This window comes from Sipha flava, unplaced genomic scaffold, assembly GCF_003268045.1.
Source record: "Sipha flava isolate LNK unplaced genomic scaffold, YSA_version1 116_pilon_pilon, whole genome shotgun sequence".
NCBI classification, from domain to species: Eukaryota; Metazoa; Arthropoda; class Insecta; order Hemiptera; family Aphididae; genus Sipha; species Sipha flava.
The window spans coordinates 509,113-526,603 of NW_020271740.1; the positions used below are offsets into that span (position 1 = coordinate 509,113).

At 31.8% G+C, this 17,491-nt stretch overlaps 1 protein-coding gene across 1 annotated transcript in view; it reads right to left on the reverse strand.

Annotated features, from left to right (window-relative positions):
• Positions 1-16,612, reverse strand: part of LOC112691997 (serine proteinase stubble-like) — a 39,489-nt gene extending 22,877 nt beyond the window's left edge. The window contains exon 1 of the mRNA XM_025566499.1: positions 15,863-16,612. The gene's annotated coding sequence lies outside the window, so the exon portion shown is untranslated. The remainder of the gene's footprint in view (positions 1-15,862) is intronic.
• Positions 16,613-17,491: the final 879 nt, after the last annotated feature.

A 17,491-nucleotide genomic window follows, 5' to 3' on the forward strand; every position in this document is an offset into this window, starting at 1 on the left:
GAACCGACGAACTAAAGGCGATGCTGTTCTGGGATGGTATGACGACGGGGGAGGCCCGGTGAGATAATCGAATCGCGATTGATCTCAACAACAACAATAACGTCGTTGTATCGCGTTCCGTATTGTATTACAGCACGATCCGGTCGATTCCCTGCGACAAAGCGTTTCGTTTTCGTACGGTTTTACAACAATATTATTATTATTATTATTATTATTATTACGATTGTTGGCAAACGTACGACGACCAATCGCGCCGGACGCTGGTCGTTACGTCTAATGTGTGATTGAATCGCCGCCGTGCCGAGAGCGCATGCGTAACGACGTGTGGACGAACACGGTACATTAATATTCCGACTGCGCGACCTCAGCAGTACCGGCGGCGGCACACTGACATATAAAAGTATAATCGATGACGGGCAAACAATAAAATGTAATAACGACATCGGTAAAAAAAGAGCTTCGACCGCTCGATGCACGTCTGAAACATTCGTGTGCTACGAAGTTACCGAGAACGGAATGAACATAAGGAAAAATGATTATAATCCATCGATTGCGAATGACACGACAGAGATGACCCGACCGATGACAACGTAGGGTCCGCTTGGGTACCGAAGGGCCGGGTTGGAATTTATACCAAGGGTCCAGTTACCATTCGAGAAAGAATAAAAAGAATATAGCGTAATGTTACCTTTTAAAATGTACCCTTCATAAAAACTTACCGAATATTGATAGTATCTAATAATAGAGATCGTTATTCGTTTATGTCGGTCCCAAAACAACTGATTAGTCGAATACCAACGTTTTTTTTTATTTACTAGTAATACGGTTCTGTATTATTCTACGAATGATTTAATCCAGTGGTTCCCAAACTGTGCACCGCGATGCCCTAAGGGCACCGTGGTCTACGGTTAATAACAAATAGTTTAAAATGTTTAGATTTTTTTTCTTTATTGTTTTCGCAAAAGCTTTATATCAAATAATGAAATATTTTCTGTTGTTCATTTGGACATTCTCATTTTAACCTTATAATATTTGTATGTAATAATTATAATAATGATAACAATAATTTTATTTATTTAATTTTTAGGTTTAAAAATGCATTAATTTATAATTAAGTTCAATTTTAATAAAACTAAAAAAATTAGTTATCAATGAGCATTTTTTTTGTCTTGTCTTTCATGTTATTCACAGCAGGGCACCGTGGCTAATTTGAGTCCAAAATAAGGCACCGCGGAAAAAAAAGTGTGAGAACCGCTGATTTAATCGTAATATTTTAGCAGTCGTCTATGGCAGCGTTTTCCAAAATTTTTCTTCGCCGGACCCCATAATACAAATAAAAATTTAAAACAATAATAAATAATAATACTTTGTGTATTTTTAATTCACGTTCGTGGACTCCCACCGGTATACGTGCGGACCCCTTAGGGTCCGCGGACCGCCGTTCGGGAAACGCTGGTCTACGACGATGTATAGTGGATACGAATTTACAGTTTTCATTTTTTTCGTTGATGAACGAGAACATGGCACAGCTAGTCTCTCTACTTCGGCCAGGCCGACCCTGACTGCATGGGTCCGAAATAATGCGCGGAAACTGGTCGAATCGCGCACGAACAAAAACACGTGTACTTCTAGCGCGTCCGAAGAGAAGTTTTGAACGCTATGTATTACGTATCTGTACTATTGGTACACGTATAGGAGTTGGATAAATGTGTTGAGTTTGTTCCGGCGGTAAATAAACTACGGTAGTGTACAGAAACCGACGATAAAAACTACAATGGTTAGGCGATACAATTCGAATGACGTTTGAAATTGATTTTATTTTCCATCGCGAGTAATTGAACGAATGGCGGAGGAAGTAAACGTACCGTGTTGTCTCGTGACCTCCGTGGCGACGAAGTGCTAAATACACGTGGTCGCGGCTCAACAATATATTCTAACCGTTTCCCTCACGCCTTTCCGAGACCAGCCCACGGATGGAAAAGCACTCCATAAACGCGCGCACACGCATCGGGTGCGCGATCGCCGCACGGGAGTAGGCGTACATCTTCATTGCTTCCCAACACCGAGACGCGCGACCGTATGACTTACCTACGAAGCCGTGTCGTTCGGGACGGGAACGTGTTGGTTTTTATTGTTTCGACATTTTTTTCGGCAAAAATGTGTTTAACAAACAACACGCAAGTGTTGCCGTAAATTAATTTCGTGACTTCCAACGACAGAAGTACTTTCTATTCGATTAGAATCCGCGCACAGTGGTTTCCCTTGTTGACCTCAACACGCGATATTATTGTTGGAGTTTCACTTTGTTGGTAATTATTATTCATTGGACCGTTTAGCCTACATGCACAATGCAAATGAACGTTCATCCAGGTCAGTATAGTTCCGGCAGTGAATGTGTTTTGGACGACAGACGTCCATGACGATTATTCCTCTTTACTGTTCCCTTCCTCTTCGCCTTATAACTTATGCATCCTCACCGGTGTCTTCTCGCAGCGCACAAAGACATTTTTTTTTTTTTCTTTTCGTTTCTTCGTACCCATGTACACACACACACATTGCGTACCACTCGAATTATATTTTATGTTCTGCATTCCGAAATCTGCACGGTGCAGTTAATGCATGTCTAGACAATGTGCACGACGCCATCACCGGTTTAACGTATTTTTTTTTTTCCCCCCCGATTGTGTCGTAACCACCATGGCTACGAAATCAGAGTCAGATTTGGCGGTTTTTACACTAGGTTGAAGAAATTGAAATACGTCCTGTTTTCGGCTGGGATGCATACACCCTTGTTAGGGAAAATATACAATGGTTAACGTTCGGTAACGTACTTAGACCTGAATTTGGGAGGGGTTACATTTTAAACAAACGATTTGGTGGTCCTGAACCAAATATAGCGTATCGTGAGCTTTAATAAATTATTCACTTTTCTTTGTTATTATTGTCAATATATTTATGGAATGAAAAAAAAAAAAAATGAAATAACGCGTACTAGAACTTAGTTTGACCACTTAGTTAGTCCACTTCGATTTTCAATTCAACTTGCGTTTCAACATTTAATTCCACTTTCATCTAACGCATGTCTTTATTGAACGCAATGCTTTTTTCTGTTCTCACTAACGACGTCACAAATCAATCGTCTTCCAGGTTGTTACAAAAAAAAACTTGTCGGATTCACGTGTAGTTTTCGGTTTTAATGCGGCCTACTTAATTACTTCAAGTGCAACAAAAAATGTAGGAAGGAGCGTTCTTTGCGGGTCAACAATTATTTAAAAACTCGACATTTTGGAATTATAGATAATTTGAAATCAAACAAGATATTTTATTAAAAAATTTTACATCGAGTTTCTAGAACAAATTTTTACTAAATAATTAATTAAATAATTATTAATAAAATTGAACCAGAAATATTAAAACAAAACACTCGTTTTAGAGGGCTCTTTCAGCTAAAATTAAGATGTAAATTACGATATGATATTTAGCTCCCGGAGTGAAATACAATGTAAAAATAACGGCGTGTTGAACATGTTGAACGGATTCCCCATTCGTCACGAAAATATAGCCGTTCATCTCGAAAGGACATCGGCTATTGCAAGCTTTTTTGTGGTGCAACTCGTGGTGCACTATGATGCATAAAACGAACGAAAAAGCACACAAGTGTAAACATACCGTATTAAAAATAATTACTAGCACAAGCAGTGCTGTGGTAGTACGTTAAAGATTACAGATTAAAATAGGAATTATTAGATAGTCGTAATAATTGCATCGTCCCCGTCTACAATATTTTATTGGTATAGAGTATACGCATCGTACATAAGATAATGTACAATTGTATTAACTAAACTTGTATTAAATAAACGTCTCATAAAAAATTAATTCTTCCCAAAAACTTCGGGGGTGAGATTACTCCCCCATTAGTACGTGACTGTTAACTTTCGTATTTTGTTAATATATATATACTACAATAAGCTTAGAAACAAATTTTTCTTTTAAGTTGTTATGTATCGCCTTTATTTGACAAAAACGTTTCTTAGAGTCATGTAATTGATGTCTTATAGGACTTTAAAAATTTAAAAAAGAGTTTAAATATAAATTCTTACATAATACCTATTAATCATCGGCTATAAATTTATAATTATATAATGACTATTTCGAAAACTTATACGTTTTTACAAATCTTATTGAATACGAATTTTTTTAGATGTTATTAATTTTTTGTCTATAAAGCGTTTTAATAAAAATAAATATAAAATATACGTCTTTAATATTTGAGATCATTTTACGTCCGGGTCTAAGTCTCCAAATTCTCCCTCATAGATCCAGTTTTGGATATAATACATACATATGTAATTGTAAAAAAATATTTTTTTCTTTTCGCGTTACATCCAATACTACGCAATTGACTAAACAGGTTACTATTTCTATTTAAATTTTTACTATAAACGTGTTTGACGTAGTTACACACCGATGTTGTAGTAACTAGTAGAAACCGGAAGTCTTGAAATTCTGGTTCAAGGGCTTCGAAACCAATGACCTAGACATGTTTCGGCCTAGTCGGTTCCGTAGATGAATGCGCACGAATTAATATAATATAATTTCACCTTTATCACACAAACATATACACGCGCCGTCGTCTAGTTTCTATAATAATAAGAACTTAAATAAATTAATCATCACGGTCTTGCAACAACTCCTTACAAATTTTACATAATTCCTCTTTTTTTCAGACTTGTTCATTTATCACTTTATTAATATTATTTTAATACTTTATTAATCTGAAAAATTTTGACGGCACGCGGTACCGAGGACATACTTGTTTAAATAATAATAAGACAAAATAGTATAATTAAATTTGCAACATAATATTCACTTTGAGTATATTATATTTTCTTGAATGGTTACCAAAATTAAAATATAAAATCATATATTTTGCTTTAAAAGTGCGTTGGATCTTTTCCTATAGCGTATCCTGAAGAAAATATTGATGCGTAATGAATAAGAGTAGATCGATTGTGAACGTCCTGAGTTAAGTGGTTACAAGATTGAAAAACTCCTATTAAATCGATTAATGTTTACATTGTATTGTAATATTATTTTAGAATTTCGCTTAGTTATAACTCTTAGTTTAAGAAAAATATATGTATAAACATTGAACAGTTATGTAATTTCTATAATTTACGTTAATACGTTCAATATTAAATATTTATGTTTTTATTTCTATATTGGGTAATTGCTAGAATATATTTAAAATTATAAACATTAAACAATAACCATAACAGATGTGGTTTTTTGTTCGTTATAACTATTCAAATGACTTTCATTTTACTTATTTTTAGACCAAGATTTTAATAATTTAAATCGCATTCCCACAAAAACAATATCATATTTTGCTCGCTCTCTCGTTCGTTTTTATTACTAGTTAGTTATATTGTTTTACACTTCGAAATGAAATATTATTGTTTTTTTATCACATTGTATTTAACAAGAATTTATGTGAAAAAATATATGCTCCTATATTCTTCAGCCTATATACTTATAGTTACATTTAATATGTTTAAATATTTTTTGGATTCAATATTTGATGCGATTCTTCAACGAAATTATATAGAATTTCTACGAGGAAAAAAACAATAATAGATTTTTGATTTCTATATTTTCACCAGAATGTAAAAAAATATGTAAATACAAATATAAATATATAGTTAGCTGATTTGTACGATAAAACATTGTTAGTATTGATTACTTTATAATCATTAGGTATTAACATAACTAAATAATTATGTTTTCACACTTCATATGTCCGTGATATATGATTAAACAATAAATCTGCATTAATTAAATATTGTATAGTATTACTCAAACAGAACCAAATAACGTTTTCAATTAGTTCACTAAAATTACAAAATTTTAAGATATTTGCCATTCCATTGCCTTTTATAGATTTCTATAATTAAAAAGAATTCAAGAGAAGTAAATAATTAATTAGTTTTATCTAAAATTCTTATTGTATATATATATATACATTATGTAATTGAGAGTACGGTATCAAGTCAACTAAATTTAAGAATTCTATTTCATGTGACACAACTGTATATTTTACTGTTATCTAAATTAATTAAAAAATATAAAAAACAATTGAAAATATTGAATGAAAAAATACGAACACCGGTAAAAATGTTAACCTCTATTTCTTAAATTAGTAATTTCAGTTTTAAATTGTACATGTATTATCAACCTATTAGATACGTATATTGGATGTAAAAAAAATACATTTTCCAGAGTAAAATTTCTTATCAACTATTATTAACCAAATAAGTATATCACAAAATAATAGAATAGTGGTAAGTAGATGAATCTTTTAATTTATTTATTTACTCGTACATCTTAAACAGGCGATGCACAATTACAATAATTATTATTGAAATGCATATGTAAGTCTAGTAAAATGTATTCAAAATATAATAAGTATCATTTAACATTTACTGTATCGAAACTACAATAATAATTACCTATACATCAATTTTGCTCAAAATAATAAGCCGATGACATTAAATAATAATAATAATTATGTGATTATAATAACATAAATATTAAGACAAAATTTTATTAAAAAATTGAATTTAAAAATGATTGATGGTTGGCAAAAAGAATTTCTATACAATTTTAAATTTATATATCTGAGATTTAAATTCCGTAGCTATTAAATTAGTTTTAATAATAAAATTTTATAAATTAACTAAAACTATAAGATAATTTCTACACAATAATACATTTTATACTAACTAATTAAAGTGCATTAATGTTAAGGCATACTATTATGTTAAATATATTTAGTATGTATAGGGTATTAGTATTGAGTATTAACAACCTACACCACTGCTAAATTTTGTTTTTTTTTAATCGATACAAAGTGTTGAAAGCATAAGTTTTAAAATTCAATATTTTATTTTAGTTATAAAATGTGATATATGTATGTAAAATATGTATGATCCTTAAATAAACAATTATAAATGAAAAAAATTAATTCAAAATTATAAATGTCTTTATAATACGACATACATGCATTTTGTACAATAAATTGCATAGTAAATAGAAATTGTTTTCAATTTTGTATGGTATGACAAAGATATACTAGTATGAGATAATGATAAAATGTATTTTTTTTTATAAACTATTATTTTATTATATTACGTAAAAGATTTTATTTCAAATGATTCTATTTTGTTGTACATTAACAAATGAAAATTATTCTTATATTTGACAATAATTTTTAATAGATGCTTCCAAATTTAAGGCAATATTCAACTTCATAGTATGATGTGCAGAAAAAAATTATGAAATTCCAACTGCGCATCGAATAACGGGTTTCATCCAAATTGTATTAACCCTAAAATAACCTGTTTTCATTACAACAAAACTATTTTTTTTTATTTAAATCAATGAAAAAACTACTTATAGATGCAAGGTTTTAGTATAACATTTTACTATGTGTGATTTAGATTCTTTACCTATTACATTCCTGTGAATGAAGTATCAACAAAAAGATCCAATGCATTTTACTTAATTAGGTATACTCAATTACGCATGATCATATTATATTTTATTAATCAGAAAAATTAGTATTTTTTATTTATAATTTTAAAAAAAAAATGAGTAGTGTACAAGTAGTAAAAGTATACTTTTTATATAAACTTATGAATATGATTTATTATATAATAATTATAAATTCATATGATAAATTAGAGCGATTATAAAGGTTTTATATGTTATTTATTACGTTTAATGAATATGAAATTTGATGGTAAGAGCTTTTTTTAGAAATATACAACAAGCAACTTGTAATAATAATAATAATAATAATAATAATAATAACAATAATACATTTAAGAATATATTTTTTAAAAAATGCAAAATAAAAGAATATTGTTGTTATATCTATATTATGAACCTAAAATAAATTTGCAGTTAAAGATTACCGTTTTTGGTGGATTACAATTTAATGATGATTTGATATCATCTGATATTAATTTGATATTATTATTATTATTATTATTATTATAGCTTTGTGGGTTGTAATGATGTGATTCGAATTAAAGATATTTTTTTCTCTTGACTAACCTCTCAAATGAATACCCAAACATACATATTTCTCAAATTGTGTATTATTATTATCAAGTTAACGCCATATTAAGTGAAGAGAAAATAGAAAGGTAACATCACAATCATGAAATCATAAATGTTTCCGGCCATCGGAGAACGCGTAACCTACTTCAAAACGTACAATGATATATTATACATAAATAAAAAAAATTCAATATTCCATTATGTTTTCAATCAAAAAAACGCGAAGGAATATGAAGAATAGAAAAATTAGTAATTTTATTTTTATTAATCGAACGGGTTTCTAAGAATAAACCGTAACCGATTGACAACGAGTAAACACATTGCGATATGTAGGCATATATATGTGTATTTGTATGTATAGATAATAGGTATGTTATGATTATATGCATACACATTCATACATCGATAGTTTTATATATAAAATACATGTATAACCTATACCCACTTAATATAATAATGTTCATGAGGTATGAAAACCGTGAAAGTAAAACATAATATCAAATAGGTACATCTAGTATAGGGTTTAAAATTGTTTTTCTTCTTCAAAAAAACCACAGTCGTCGAAATCGACACATGTCTGCGGTTAGTTAATATGTGTATGTAATTTATATTTTTTACTTTATCATTTCAAATAAGCGAAAGTGAAGCAGATCAGGAGAAATAATAATAATATAAAAATACATTTTATAATATTCGGTAGGAATTGACATAATGATTTTACTTTAGAGCGGTTTTATTTTCAATACGAAACAGTCTAAATTGTGTCATACTGTTTTGGCATTTCGATTTTCAACTTTATGCCTTTTTAAAACATTTTTTTAGAGAAACATGTAAATGCAATATGAATATTACATTGACAAAAAAATAACAATAATTAGATACAACGGGTTTGATGTAATTGAAAAACAATCCTGATCGATTTACTACGGTGCGTTACTCGCTTTTACTTTACCCGTGTACGATTTCCAAAACTCAGAATAATAATTAAAAGAAAAATCAACTCTGGTATTATATTAGTAGAGATTTCCGTTATATATGTTTTTGAATGTATATATGATTTGAATTTCACGTCATAAGATTCATAAAATAAAAATAAAAAAAAAGGTTTACTTGAGACTTAACATTTTCACTCGAAAAAAAAATTGCGGTTAGCTATAATGTTGTAAGTATCTATAAAATAACACGTCAGTTTAATTAAAATTTATGATTTACCTATCATCTTGGACAGAAATATTATTATTATTTTTTATTCCATTCTTCTATATAACTCTAGTTATTATTAATATTAATTGTCATTTTTCCATTATAGAAACACTGGTATTTACGTTGTCATTATTTATTCAGTTGAGGAATATGTATGCATTTAATGTATAGCACTTTCAAAAATCATTCATAAATTAACTGAACTGCAATATGCAATTCATGTAGAATTAAATCTTAAAAGTTTATAAATAAAAACTATAATTGTATAAACAAATACAATTACTATGCAGTAATAATTGTTTGATACGTATTATTTGAGTTTTCTCTTTTTTTTATTACAACAATCAATTATCCAACAGGTACCTACTGTTTATATTTTTATAAATAATTTATTGACAATAAACACAATGTTCACAATATTCTCAAACTAATTAGTAATTACTTTCAAATTCACAGTCAATTATTCGCTGTCTAATTTATAGTACGACAAAACTATTACAGACCCCGTACTGTTCAAGTAAATACTACTAATTGATAATCCATTCTAAAACTTACAGTACAATTAAACAAATTTAAAATATATAATGATGCGTCATATTAAACATAGATTCAAGATAATAGAAATGTGTACGTAAAATATTTAATGACATCAAGCAAGAATGAAATATTGAAGAATGAACCACATAAATCTCAAACTAAAACGACAATAAAATATTCTAATTCAAAAGATCATTTAAATCATATAATTGTATTTATTATGCAATTATCGAAAATTTTTCAGATTGCGAACCTAATTTCTAATCCTAATCTTAAAATCCAATAATCCTTATAGCAATTTTATAAAAAATAAAATAAGACACAAGTATTGTAATCCATTGTAAATAATAAAATATAAAATATAATTTTTTATAAATAAATCAAAAATATTAAGCGAAATAACCTAGGTCACATAGATATAACATGTTTAACAGAAATTATAAAATACTTTTATTTCTGCTTCTATTTTGTGTACAATTATTTTTCAGGTATTTTATATACAAATAATTAATTTGGTATAAATCGTATTAAATCACAAATGTATATAATAATTGTTGATATTTATTAAATATTAGTTATATGATGTATTTATTATTATCGAAATATCTTTATATAGTTGTTTATTTATTTTTGTTTCGGGGATCAATTTAATACCGATAATATGCTTAAAACTTTTTGATTAATATTTAACTAATAAAACCAACAATAAGGTTGAAATTATATAAACACAATAAGGTAACAATATTTTTAAATCAAATGTTTACGATTACTGCAGAACAATAATCGTAAACTGCATATCGATGATATGTTAATCATTATCATTAACATCGTTTTGGTTGATTTGTTTACTACTATAATTTCTCTTTTATCCAGAACGTTTGATATTCCAACCAGTTGTATTCGTTTTCCACAGATTTTAAAAAAATAATATGAAATAAGGGAAAATAGTGATTTGTATCGGATGAACCTGCAATGTATTATATTTACACTAGTAAAAATCGTATCGTTTCTTTTTTTTTTCTTTCTTCTTTCTTCGCCGCTACATACGTGTATGTATGTATATGTAAATATATTCTACACCGTAATACCCATAGTTGCAGTCAATAATTCAAGTACCGGTTTGCTAAGCATTTCGTGTTCATAGTAATTAATCATAATCCTAGTTTTCCGTTATAATATCAAAATATTCGCGCACACAAGGATGCGTACACCTATATATATATATATATAAGTATATATATGATGATCGGTGATACACATGTTATAATTTGTGTGGTATTTTTTTTTTACTTCATTTTTAAGTTCAATAAACTTAAGATTCGTTAATGCAAACAAACAAACACATTTTAAGTAAAAAAACCAAACCGTTCTTTACACAGATATAATTTTTACGAATTGGCTTTTTCTCAATTGATACATGTTTTTTTTTAAACCTATAATTAAATTCGATTTACTATCCATAAATAAAAAACACATTATTCATAATGTAAATATTATATACAGGATTTGATACACAAACACACACACACACACAGGCACGCGTACACGTACAAGTAAATACACGCACATACACGCACTTATAGTGTAGCTATACAACAGTTTATACCATATGTAAGCTTACGCTGAGATTTGAATGCTGGTTTATCCATCTATAGCCATATTTTATCTATGTATATATTAAGCATGCGTTTAATAAACAATAATATAATGTAATGACGTGCAAATAGATCCCATCACAGGTGTCGATGAACTTCCCGAAGGAATCGCAACGGAAAAAGTGCTGATATGATAAACGATAATTTCAGATCCACTGCCTAAACTGCGGTGAAAACGTAGTAACACAAACGTTTTGTCCTCTCGTAGCATTCGACGAGATTCGGATTAGATTAGAATCGGTTCGTCTGCATCGGAACATTTCATACGGGAATGTTATATTGATTTCACGTGACGTACGCCAAGGGTTTTTTTAACGTTCCGCGCAATTTTCACCGGACATTTAGGTACGCAGCGAAACTTTCCTAGGTACACGCGACTGAACCGGTTCGAAGCGAAAAGCAGTCGAGGCCGACCGATTTTCCGGGTCCCTTGCGCGAACGACCGCGAGACCGGAAACCCGCGCAACAACGCAACGCGCACATCAGTCATCCGACGGATCCCGAGGAAAGTTTCGCTGTTGGGTGAATCGGCGACCGTGGTAGAGCACGAGAAACGCGAAACGGACGGACGGGCGACCGGCGAATTTCAACGCGTCGCATCGCGGCCCTCGGAAACAAGATCAAGGACGGGCGGCCGTACGGGAACGCGCAATGCGACGGGAATTAGGATCCGGCAAAGATAGCATCTGATGTACGTCTGCGGGCGATCGGCAAAACGTGTACGGCACGGACGACTCGGTCATCGCGAGTCCATCGCGCACGTACACGCATACGTGCGCACACGAACCGGCTAACGTGCCACGACGCCGCGCAAATACTTTATTTCTTTTTTTTTTTTTTTTATGGGACAGTAACGATAATGATAATAGTCGCAATATGTCATTCAGATGTTTCCTTTTTCGCAGTTATAGTCGTAGTATATATGTGTGTATGTGTACTACTGCTGCGGCTGAAGTGCTATGCTGTTTTTAGACGCTTTCTAAGTCGACCGATTTTTGCACGTCATCATTATTAGAATATATAATACGATGTTACGGTAATACGGCACGAGCACGCCGTACAAACACACTCGCGCGCGTACATACAACGGGCGGGTCACGTGATATCTAATTTATCAGGAACGAAAAAAAAAAATAAATAAATAAATAACAATCGCGGAGGCGTACGCGCGATGTACACGGTGTACAGCCGAGCCCTAATCTTTCACACCTTCTCAGCCGCAGATAATTCCGCTCTTCGCCGGTTATGATCCGATGCTGTGCACGCCTTTTGCGTTTACGATCTCAAATTCGTTGCGAACGTTTCGTCCTAAGACCCGCTCGCGCAGTCCATCCTCGCGTTTTATCATCGCCCTACATCGTGAATCGAGTCGAAATAACGCTCGTACAGAACGTATATCGGAAATAGCGAAACGACTCGCGTGAAACGTAGCACACGGATGAGATATTAAACGAAGATATTTTTTACTTTTTTCAATCTGATATTTTACAGTTCAACCGTTCGCTTACAGGTTTAAAAACAAATAAACATACCTAACGCGAAGAGTAAAATTTTTTTTGACATTCATGTGTCATCATAAGTAACACGATACGGCTGTTATAACGTACTGTTATTTTTTTAATTTTATATAGATAGTTTAATGTAGTAGTATATAAAATATATCGTACCGAATTCCTCACGTGGGACTCTTACTTCTTAGACAAGAAGAAACATCAAATTACTCTCGTTCGATTTCCCTTTACAAATAAATATTTATCGATTTTAATACGTTATCACTCGTAAAATGAAATTTTGAAATTTTTTATACCATGACAGTTTTTATTTGAAAAATTATAAGATGAAAGGTTTAGATTTAAAAATGTGTTTCTAATTAATGAGTACGTATTTAAATAAAAATATATGTATCTAAGAATAAATTAATGGATACAAGTTTAGTTAAACTATAATAAAAATAATATTATGGATAATTTTCAGTATCTCCCAAAGTACTTTACAATTTATTAAAGTAAATATAAATCAATTTATGTTTATATACGAAATATAAACTATAGATATCGAACTAATTTAGTCTTAAAGGTAACTTTTAAACGAATATTTTGAACATAATAAATACCAAAAAAATACCTAAAATACCTTTTTAACAACTGATTTGATATTTTTACATTATTTTTATTTACAACAATATTTGTTGTTTTATAAATATTAATTTCAAATATTAACTTTTATTTTACTAAATATTACCATAATTATTTATTAATATAATGCCCCAGTATAAGTATTCCAATTTTTACGGTAGGCTCCGATGTGATTTCATTGAAAATATGAATAGACGAAAAATGTATGTACAGTTATTATTTTCACATGTCAATAGCTAAACTTAGAGATTTTTGTATAGAATGTACCTAATTATTATTATACTTTCAAGCTATAAGTATTTAAAATGATTTATTCAACTTATAATATGATATTTATTTCTAAAAAAATAATTAAAGACGTTTTCTAAAAAATTGTGTTGTATAATTATCATTAAATATTAGTTATAAAAAATGGAAATTATATAAGTATTTGGTATATTGATAAAAAAAAAATGCATTACAAATCATAGTATACATATGTAAACATTATTATACATTTAACACACGAATTTCAATGACATTTTCGATTAAATACCAATGTTTATTAGACATTAATTTATACAAATTACAATTATTGAATTAAAAATGAGGACACTTCACTTCATGAATAAACTAATTTATTTGCAAATTGTATAAAACATATAAATTTATTGTTTGTAATAAAGACTCTATCTAAACCAAATTAAATTTTTTTAACATGCATTTGTTCTTATACATCATACTAACATCAAAGCAATATTAATTATTGTAAGTAATTATTATTAAAAAAATTGTATTTAATATTAAGATATAAATAGAAATAATCAGATTAAAATAATATTATTTATCTATTATAACATTAATTTTTTTATACGATACATAATACATCGTATATAGTTGAATAATTTTTTTAGAATAGATTTTAATTTTGGTTTGTCGTTGGTATCTATAAAAAAAAAATATGGCTCACAATCACAATGTATTATGAAGCTTGTTTTTTACTATTATAAACTAACATAAATTTAAATTTATTGAAATAAAATATTATGTGTTGAATTAATTATAGTTATATAATGTTAACGTATCAAAATAACTGAAAAAATAAAATATAATTAATAAAATATTAAAAGGTATTTTAATATTAAAGCGGAATTTTATGATTATGCGTGTACAAGAATAAGTGTTTCCTAATTAACGAATATTTATTAAATTAAAAATACATTTGAATTAAGTTTATTTTAATACAATCGAAGAATTTAAATTAAGTTATGAAGTCGGATTATGCTGTACATATAAAGTAAAAAATAATATGTGATTAGATATTTGTGAAAAATGCGAAATTTCATACGGTTCTTTTTATCCTAAGAACGCCAACAACGATTATCTATTATTTATTTTCTATCTAGTTTGATTTTATTGCTACATCGCGATAAAATCTACGCAGTACGAAAATTAAAATATTTTAATTATATTTTGTTTTTACATAAATCGCTTGTTTAATTTTCCAAAAATCGAACACGGTAACGCGAAAATATTAAATGTGATACGAATAATAGATGCGACTGGGATAAAACGGAGTACACGCGCCATCCAAACATTAGTTGGAGTGCGTTAAAAGGGTATGCTTATGGAGGGTAACAGGGGATGTAGTATAACAAAACTCATCGAGAGTGTATGACGTCAATAAACACATAACCCACCTACCTCTATGCGTATAAACCGAACAGTAATAAAAATAATAAAACAATAACAATACCCTTTCGGCGTGAAATTAAATACAATATTAAGCGACTGAAAAGATTATTTTTTCGCGAAAATGTCGTTACCGAGACGTGATCTGTGCATGATCCAAAGGTGAATCCAAAGGCACTATTTCCTTTAATGTCCGGGTGAATAGTTTGACTAAAAGTCTGTCAGCCAAAGCAGTAGACTATGGAACTTTTGAGTTGATTAGGAATCCCAAAGGAAAAACGTGAAACAATAGCATTTTATTCAAGTGTCCGGCACCAACGGATCGTCGTCCACGTCCGTTTTGCGCGATACCGCGGCCAGAGTTATTGTAATATATATATATATATATATATACACACAAACGGTTGCTCTCGAGACGAAAGGGTGTTTGGTGCGGCGAAGAAGAAGAATAAAGGAAAAAAACGGGGGGGGGGGAATAAAAAACTAAACAGTAAATTAAATGGTCTTATTTGTTATTTTTTATTTTTTGTTTCTTACCAGTCACCGTGCTCCAATTTTCGTATTCAATCGGAAGGAATCGCACACCTCGGCGCGACCACACCGCTGTAACGTGTTGATATTTTAAGAGGATCCGCGATCTGTACAACAACGATTGTGCGGCGGCGGTGGATTTCACGTGATTTTGTACATTTTTCGTTTTCTTTTGTTTCTCTTTTTTTTCTTTCGTTCCGTCGCTATTCCCGCGAATCGTCGCCGATACGGTTTTGTTTTGTTTTCATGCGACGAGATCAAAAGCGCGGCGGAGGACGCGGTCGCGCAGCGAAACAATGTTTTCGATTCGTCGTCGGGAGCGCACTTATCGCGGACCGTGTGCCGCGCGTTCGGCGTGCGGTAAGAGAATGACCACCGGTGGACCGGGCGACGCGCGCCTGGGCTCGCGTGTCGAGAGTCGTGAAAGCGGAAGAGTAGGAAACGCGCGCGCCGGTGAGAGAGAGAGAGAGAGAGAGAGAGAGAGAGAGAGGAGAAAAATCGGGTGAAAACCGCGGGAAAAACGACGGCCGAGCGCGGGCGAATAGGCGACGAGGGTGCGAGCCCACCGGCCGTTGGATGCGTGCGGCGAAGAAAAACGAAAACGGTACGCGGTTTTCCCGGGGCGGTCGGACGGCGCGCGCAGACACCGATACTTGACGGACGGACGGACGGAGCACCGCACGCGCGATTCGTGCCTTGAACTCTCCGTAATGGGAAACCTTGAACTGAACAGCGCCGCCGAGCGTGGAACCGGTGCGCGATCGCGATTGCCCTACTGACTCAGTCAGGACGAAATCCGAACGGAATGCGCGGCGGCGAGCGGTGCGGTCCGCCGCCGCCGCCGCCGCCTCCACGTTGAGGAGGGGACGGCCGGACTGGTGGCGGTGGGAGGACGTAGGAATTCTTCCTTCCCTTCTTCCACCACCCCCTCACACCGCCGTGCCGTCCGTCCGAACGTCGCAGACCGCGATCTGCTCCGACGGTGTTTTCTCCGTCGTCGGCGGACGCACACCGGTCGCGTATACAGAGCGGTTCCGAGAGCGTTTTTGGTGCTTGTAATTTTTTTTCGCCTTCTCTCGAAATCAAAAATTTGTTCGTTTTTCTCCCGCCACTCGGTCGCGCTCGCATGACAATAATATCCATCAATGTACATGTTTTACCCACGGGATTGACCGAAAAGAACAATATGCTTCGGTCGTACACCTATAGCCGAGAGAATCTCGCACACATTCATTTATGGTACAGTGTGATCCGTCGTTGTACGAATAGACCGCGGGATCACGGAGAGTTGTAGGTTTTTCCGTTTTAACGTATTTTCGAAGAGTTTATACTTCCGGTAACAGGTTGTTAAGTTTTAAAAACCAAGCGCACCTAATACCGAGTAAAAAAAAAAAATCGTATCATTGTGGTTGAATAATATTTCAGTGAGAATCAAATTGACGTTCAATGACAACCTCGATGAAACGATGAAGTACGCATACACTTGAAAAGCGCATGATCAATTTTCGAAGGTGTTCAGTACTCTCTAAATATTTTAATATATTATAGACTTATTACGAAAATGTACAAGCTATAGAATTAATACTTAATATTTAATTATAAATTATTATATATTTAAATGTACGGAAAAACATT